The 6,884-nt window shown below is 40.2% G+C and overlaps 2 long non-coding RNA genes across 6 annotated transcripts; one reads left to right on the top strand and one right to left on the bottom strand.

The window, feature by feature from the left end:
• Positions 1–1,149: 1,149 nt before the first annotated feature.
• LOC139354253 (uncharacterized) lies at positions 1,150–2,431 on the bottom strand. 4 transcript variants are annotated; one of them, XR_011605399.1, is made up of 4 exons: positions 2,081–2,390; positions 1,531–1,731; positions 1,384–1,473; positions 1,150–1,320 (listed from the first exon to the last, which is right to left on the bottom strand). It is a non-coding gene; the product is annotated as an uncharacterized lncRNA (long non-coding RNA). The 4 variants fall into 4 exon arrangements; XR_011605400.1 differs by having other exon boundaries at positions 1,531–1,711; XR_011605398.1 differs by having other exon boundaries at positions 1,384–1,480; positions 1,531–2,431.
• A 997-nt stretch (positions 2,432–3,428) lies between these two features.
• Positions 3,429–6,634, top strand: LOC108005992 (uncharacterized). Of its 2 annotated transcripts, XR_011605401.1 has the most exons (3): positions 3,511–5,727; positions 6,212–6,418; positions 6,477–6,634. It is a non-coding gene; the product is annotated as an uncharacterized lncRNA (long non-coding RNA). The 2 variants fall into 2 exon arrangements; XR_010655340.2 differs by lacking the exon at positions 6,212–6,418 and having other exon boundaries at positions 3,429–5,727.
• Positions 6,635–6,884: the final 250 nt, after the last annotated feature.

Raw genomic sequence — 6,884 nt, 5'->3', positions numbered from 1 at the left:
CCATAGGAGTGAGCGAGAGGCAGATAAGCGGCTAACGCTTTTCGTCGGGTCTGTTGTTCAGCGCAGTACTCAGATGAGCTAAGGAAATACCAGAAAAAATACCAGATTTCGAGAGTGAATTTTCGATGAACGCCGTTAGCCGCGGTCCAAAGAATAAGAAATTTAATCTTTGGAGGTATTTGTGCAGAAGTGGTGGGGAATTTAAAAATGAAAAATGGAAGAAAAACACCAAAAACGGCTAAAGGAGGTCAGTGCAGATGAAAAAGGACGCCTAATCCAAGCTGTTGCCAATTATTGTGGGACTTGACCGACAGGAAGCAAAACCACAACGGGGCAAATCCGCAGAATAGTTCAAGTGCTGGGGGAGATCTACTAGAGAACTCCAGTGGGAAGGAACATGGGACATCGCTCGATCTCCGACGAGCTGTCCGCTAAAGCGGAGATGGTGGAGAAGCATACGTGGGACGAGAAGGAAGCCTTAAACTTCTAATTTACATAAATTCAAACATTCGTTTAACATTTCATTTATTTTTATTATCATTTCTTTGTGCACCAGCAGACTCTTCTTTTTTATATTGCTCCAATTGATTTGTTTTCCGTTTGGCAACTAGCCCAGCTGCTTGACAGTAAGATCATGCGGCATGCATTGCGGGTAAGCTTTGAAACTTCGGTCACTCTTCAAAGAATACGATTTTTCGACTAGTGAAACTCTGTGCCGATCTAAGTACTAGGCTTAATAATTTTAAGCCAGCTGTTTCCGGACGAAAAAATACCCTTCAGTTCCAATAAAAAAGTTTCACTTGTGAATCACCTTGTGAATCCCGCGGGACATGTCCTCTTGCACAAGTGAAGAACAAGTGACGCTCCATATAGAAAATTGTATGGGATGTCCGCATTTTCACAAGTGAAAATTCAAATGAAAATTTTTCGAAGTCCCACGGGATATCACTTGTTCCTTATACTCATTTTTCGTATGGCCTGTCACGTGCCGGTGACACGTCCCAAGTGAAATCACTTGTGAAAATCAAATTTTTTCCATGAGTTTTCACTTATGAAATCACTTGCAAGTGACACGTCCCAAGTGAAATCACTTGTGAAAATCAGAATTTTTCCCATGAGTTTTTACTTATAGAATTTAAAATACATAAATTTGTATATACTTTTAAATATATTTTAATTAAATAATGTTATTTAGGTTTTCTGTTAAAGGACAATTATTGTTAGTAAGCCTAATTTTATGTTACGTTAATTTGCTTTTTACATTGGTCATCGCCTTCCTTAAACCTTTGTCCGGGTCCTCCGAGTCCTTGGCCAACGCTCCTGATAAAAAATTATGGTCATATGCTTAAAAAATTCGTTTTATTTGTTCATTTGCATATCTACCTTTTAGAGCTGTGTTTCACCCTTTGCAGGATTTTTATTGGCGCAAAACATTTCATCATCCACTTTCGGCTAACGGAACCCATTGAATACCTTAATACTTTAAACTAAGATCAAGGCACAACATCTTCAACTTAATGTAACACTTACCTGACTTTATTATTTTCACTTAAAAAAACGAAAGAAGTAAATCCTGCTGCGCACAATTTAAATGGCTTGCTTTCCTTTCAATAACTCAAACAGAATGAACCAAGTATTCCTCTCACCCCTTTACATGATTTCTTTTAATTTCTCTTCGCTGTTAACGCGTGCCACTGCACCTATACCCTTTCTAAAGCGAAAAATATCCGACTACATAATTTTTACTTTTTTGAGTAAAAAATACAAAATGAATTCTTTAAAAATGGTACTATTAAAATGTTTTAAATAAATTTTAACTTCTATAACTTAGTTAAAAAATTATATTGTAATATTAATGTATAATACGTAAGCATAATATTAAAAGTAAATTCAATTTATTTAATTTTACTATAATCAAATAATGTACTTTTATAAAACAATATTAGTTGTTTTTTTTCGATACACAATAATGCTCCTAAAATATTAGGGCATTCACATGTCGCTGCGCAACGAAAATTTTTCCGCCGAAACATTAGTCGCTAGCCGGACATAACGGAGAGACTCAAAAGAAATAACGGACCTGCCGAAATTTGTCTCTGAGAGCGCCGAGTGTAGGCAGATTATAAGACAAAGAAAGAGAGGGAAGCTCTGAATATCTGCCTCTATTTGTTGCACGATCGTTTTCGTAGGCAGTCTTCTACACTGCGCCGACTTCTCTGCTGACGTCAACAGCGGCACATCGTTTTAGGCACAAAAAAAAAACATAAAAGCTTTTTGCCTTGAGCCATGTCACCGCGTCCCTACTGCAGAACTGAAGGGTACATACCATTGCATACTATTGAAGAATACGATGAGCTCTACCTTAATATCATATTCACACAGAGAGGGTTTCCGCTCAACGACCAAAATACGCTTCGGCGACTTTCTTTCATAAGAAATTCACGCTCTAGAAAGGGACGGAAAAAGGTTGCTATAACTCGATGAATCGAAAATTCTGACCGCACACGTTTTTTTTCAACTGCAAGAGCGCCGTTTCTAGAAACATTTTGTTGGTGCAGGCCCTAGGAGCCTTCCAACGGTTGGAACTCAGCAATTTATCTCATCTTGAAAATAAATATTGCCATGGTTTTTTTTAAGAAATGGGCAACCTCTAGCTTATGTCCTTCATGGCATGACCTGGCACCTGTTGCACTAAAGCGTACATTATTTATCTTAAGAAAAAGGCATTTGAAGGCGCGTCAACCTTCCAAAATTTTTGCTTAAATGGGGAAGGTGTTATAAATGCCTAAAAGTGTCCAAAGGGTTCAAGCTTGTGATAATTATTGGGGCGTCAATAATGGCCCAATATAGTCCCTATTTAATTATCACTACGCTTGCCAGAATTTAAATTTAATTATTGATTAATTTGCTAATCTTAATAAAACAGTAATGTGGCGCTGATAACATTCCACATGCTAGCGTTTAAATTGTATTCAGTTTTCCGTTGTTATCCATTTTTTTCGGAGCGACTGAATTTGCACGTCTACCTTTGCATACGGTTTGCTTATGTCAAACAGCTTTTCGCTTCAGCGATTGTCTATGTGAACAATAATCCGCTTAAAATTGCTACATCGATTTCAAGCGGCTGTGTCCTCTTTTTTTTATAGCCTCTTTAATATTAACCGTCTCTTTTTGGCTCATGTACTTCTGTGGAATGATATTTTTTAAAGTAAATAATTATCTTTGTTGCTCAAGCAAAGTGGTACTTTTTTTAGTAATTTGAAATCGAAAAAAATACTGGATTAAATCATGTGACCAAACACTTGCATATATCGACTTAGTCCTTTTTACTTAAATTTAATTTGGATGGATCATTATTTGCATACAGCATTATTTTTCTGGGGTGCTGAATAGGGATACAATGTTTAAAGCTTCCTTTTCGTCTCGCGGATGCTTCGCCATTTTCTCCATGCCATGTACGGTCCAGCTCTGGTTCCCAATATTCCAACATGGGCCTTGAGAGAATGGGTGCCAGGAAGTCGTTCAGCACCATGGCAATGGCCTGTAATGGCTCGTCCAGCTATGCGGATGGACTTTATTTCATCCTCCCTATAGAAGCCAACGCTTCTTCCAGCACCGCTTTAGCTGTCTGATAGCTGGTGGTGGTGGAGTCCAGATTCTCCCCAAAGCAGAGCTCGTCGGAGATCGTATTACTGGTAGCCACATATCCGTAGAGTATGTGTGTGAAAGGATTTTTCGATACGATGAATAGTTTGTGAATGAGAGCGTCTCGAATACACCTGCGTCACGCGCGCTGCGGGACGCTACGGTGCTGATTCATGGCGCGGTGAGAAATGGCTTTCTATTCACCGAAACACGAATGAGGGTCGGTATTATCGTGTATTAGTGGTACATAGAAATGTATTTAGATGGCAGCACCTACAAGAAATAGCAGATGTTCCGAAAAATCTCTAACTTGCAACTGTAAATCGCCGAGTTCGCTCACGTTTGTTGTTTTTCTGTCGCGAAATATTTGTCACTAATTTCGTACGAAATGCCGAAAACAAAGGGGTCACTTTCGCGGGTTCGCAAAAGGAAATTCCAAGGGAATCAATTTTCGGGGGAAGCAAGTGCGGATCATGTCAGTTCGTCGGCGAAAAAACTAAAAGACATGGGCTTTGACGATATCGAAATCGACGCAAGCACTAGTTACGTTATTTGCAACTTCTTAATGGTTTTCAACGCGTTGAGTGAATTCCTGGTGTGCAAATCTTGTTCTGGTGCAGTGAAGTTTGGACGCACGGCAGGACCTGGTGTTGGATTCAAACTTATTGTAGATTGTTCGTGTGAAAAGCGCCAAATTTTATCGTCTCCGATGTCGCAAAACGTTTACGAGATCAACCGACGACTTTTATTCGCTTTTCGCGTTTTCGGGTGCGGATTGCAAACTGTAAAAACGTTTTGCTCTTTACTTGACATAAAACACTCGTTCAGTAACAGTCAGTATTATAACTTCCTGGACAATTTGAACGCCGCTTCGAAGGTCGTCTTTGACATCGTCCGGAGGAAAGCCGCGAAAGAAGAAATCGGAGCTAACTCCGCAGCTGGGAACGAGCCGACGCACCTGTCTGTTTCTGGGGACGGATCTTGGAAAAAGCGGGGATTTTCTTCGTTATTTGGTCTCGTTTCCCTTATCGGCAAGTACTCTGGCAAGATTTTGGACGTGATTGTAAAATCATCTTATTGCCAAGCTTGCTACAATTGGGCATCGAAAATAGGTACCCCGGAGTATGAAGATCATGTTGACGATTGTGCGGCGAATCACAGTGAAAGTGCGGGCAAAATGGAGGTGGACGGGGTGCGCGAAATGTTTGAAAACTCGGAAAGCCTTCTGGGGGTAAAATATAAATATTATATTGGCGACGGAGATACGAAAACCTTCAAGGCTCTGGCTGACATGAACCCATACGATGATTGCCCAGTGGCGAAGAAAGAGTGCGTAGGTCATGTCCAAAAGCGCATGGGAAGTCGTCTCCGCAAGCTGAAGAAGGACACAAAGGGGCTTGGGGGGAAGGGGGCTGGAAAACTAACCGATAAACTCATCACAGAATTGACCCTTTTTTACGGGTTGGCGATAAGAGGCAACGCGGATTCATCGTCGCGTATGAAGGATGCAATCTGGGCAACTTATTATCATAAGTGTTCCACCGACGACCAACCTCAACATCATTTGTGCCCCGAAGGAAGTGAGAGCTGGTGCAATTGGCAAGTCGCTAAGGCGGAAGGAAAGCTCGAGACCTTCAAACATAAACCTCCGCTCGCAGAAATTGTTGCTGACGCCATCAAGCCGATCTACGAGGCTCTGTCCAACCCGGACCTGGAACGTTGTGTTGGAGCAAACACACAAAATTCCAATGAGTCGTTTAATGCTATAGTTTGGAGAATGGCGCCAAAGCATTTGCATTGTGGGAGCCACGTGATTGAAATTTGTACCTACATCGCAGCCTGAATTTTTAATGAGGGACGATCAGCTTTGCTGAAGATAATGAACGTCATGGAAATCAGTGTTGGGCAGGAGGCCAGCCGATACTCCCACAAATAATAATTCTTGACGCCGAACGTCAAATTTCATCCACTGTTAGAGAAGCCCGCCTCGCAAATCGTCTGCAGGAAAAGCAGAACCAGAAGCAGTTCGAACTTGAAGAAGGAATCCTCTATGGCCCAGGGATATGCGACTAAAATCCTGATGTAAGTAAAATGCAGCAATATTCTTTTTTTTTGCAGCAATAAACTTTTTTTTCGAGTTTTCGCCAACGCCGAACGTTGATTTTCGGTAAAATCAACGTTCGGCTTTTGCGAAAACTCGAAAAAAAAGTTTTCGTCACAAATTTCCGGAAAAAAAGTTTTTTAAGTCCACTGTACTGTATTTGTGATCTTTTATTAAAAAAGTAATGATTAATACGCGTCCACTAACCACGAAAACTAAAGAAACAGACGTTTTCATGTAAATTAGAAAATGCAAATTTTTTTAAATCCGCCATATTGGGTCCGCCATTTTGAATTTTGACATTTTGACTTCAAATTCGTGTTCAGCGACCCTGAAAACCTATAAGATCGAATGGTGGCCGTAATAACTAATCAAACAAAAAAGTTATTCTAAGTCATACTTTTAAAAAACTTTAAACGCGTTTTTCTCGAAACCATGTTTTTCAAAAAAATTCCTCGTCCACAGCTTCACCCTGTGAACCGATATGCTTCATGTAAAATTTTTATGAAAGTATATGCTTTTTATTGGTCACTAAGCTACTCCGGAAATAAACAATAATTTATTTATAATTTTTCAACGTGGTTTAACTGAAAAAAAATGTACGGAAATCGAACTTTAAAATTCGAACATTCATTACGCGGTCAATTTATGGCCGCAATTTGATGCCATTAGGTTAGTGCCTTACAAAAGTATATTAACTTTAACTAATGATAACAATTTTCTATTTCAGTTGACTACAAGAGGCTGCAGGCTCGGAATTTTTGGACGATGTTTGCCGCGCGGAGGCAGACGAAAGCCGCCATTTTGCAGCCGCCATTTTGAATTTCACCATCAAATTACTTTTAAAAAATCTTCAATAATAAACGAATTCAAAAAGCAAAACCCGAAGTTCGTACGCCTTTTCATTATCCCACAAAAAATTGACGAACTTTGCCTTCATTTCGACCAAAACAAAGAGAACGTTCCCTTAAGAACAGCGCTAAAAAGCAGACCCGACGACGAAGAGTTGGCTGGTGCACAAAGAAATTAAAACTAAAAGCTTCCTTCTCGTCCCAAGGATACTTCGCCTTCTTTCCCGCCCCATCTGCAGTCTAGTTCCGAATCCAAAGTCGGATTGGGAACGGGGTTGTTCCGCTGA

The sequence above is a fragment of the Drosophila suzukii genome (assembly GCF_043229965.1).
Source record: "Drosophila suzukii chromosome 2 unlocalized genomic scaffold, CBGP_Dsuzu_IsoJpt1.0 scf_2c, whole genome shotgun sequence".
NCBI lineage: Eukaryota > Metazoa > Arthropoda > Insecta > Diptera > Drosophilidae > Drosophila > Drosophila suzukii.
The sequence above is the reverse complement of the archived record's forward strand: the minus strand, read 5'-3'. Positions and strand labels throughout refer to the sequence as shown.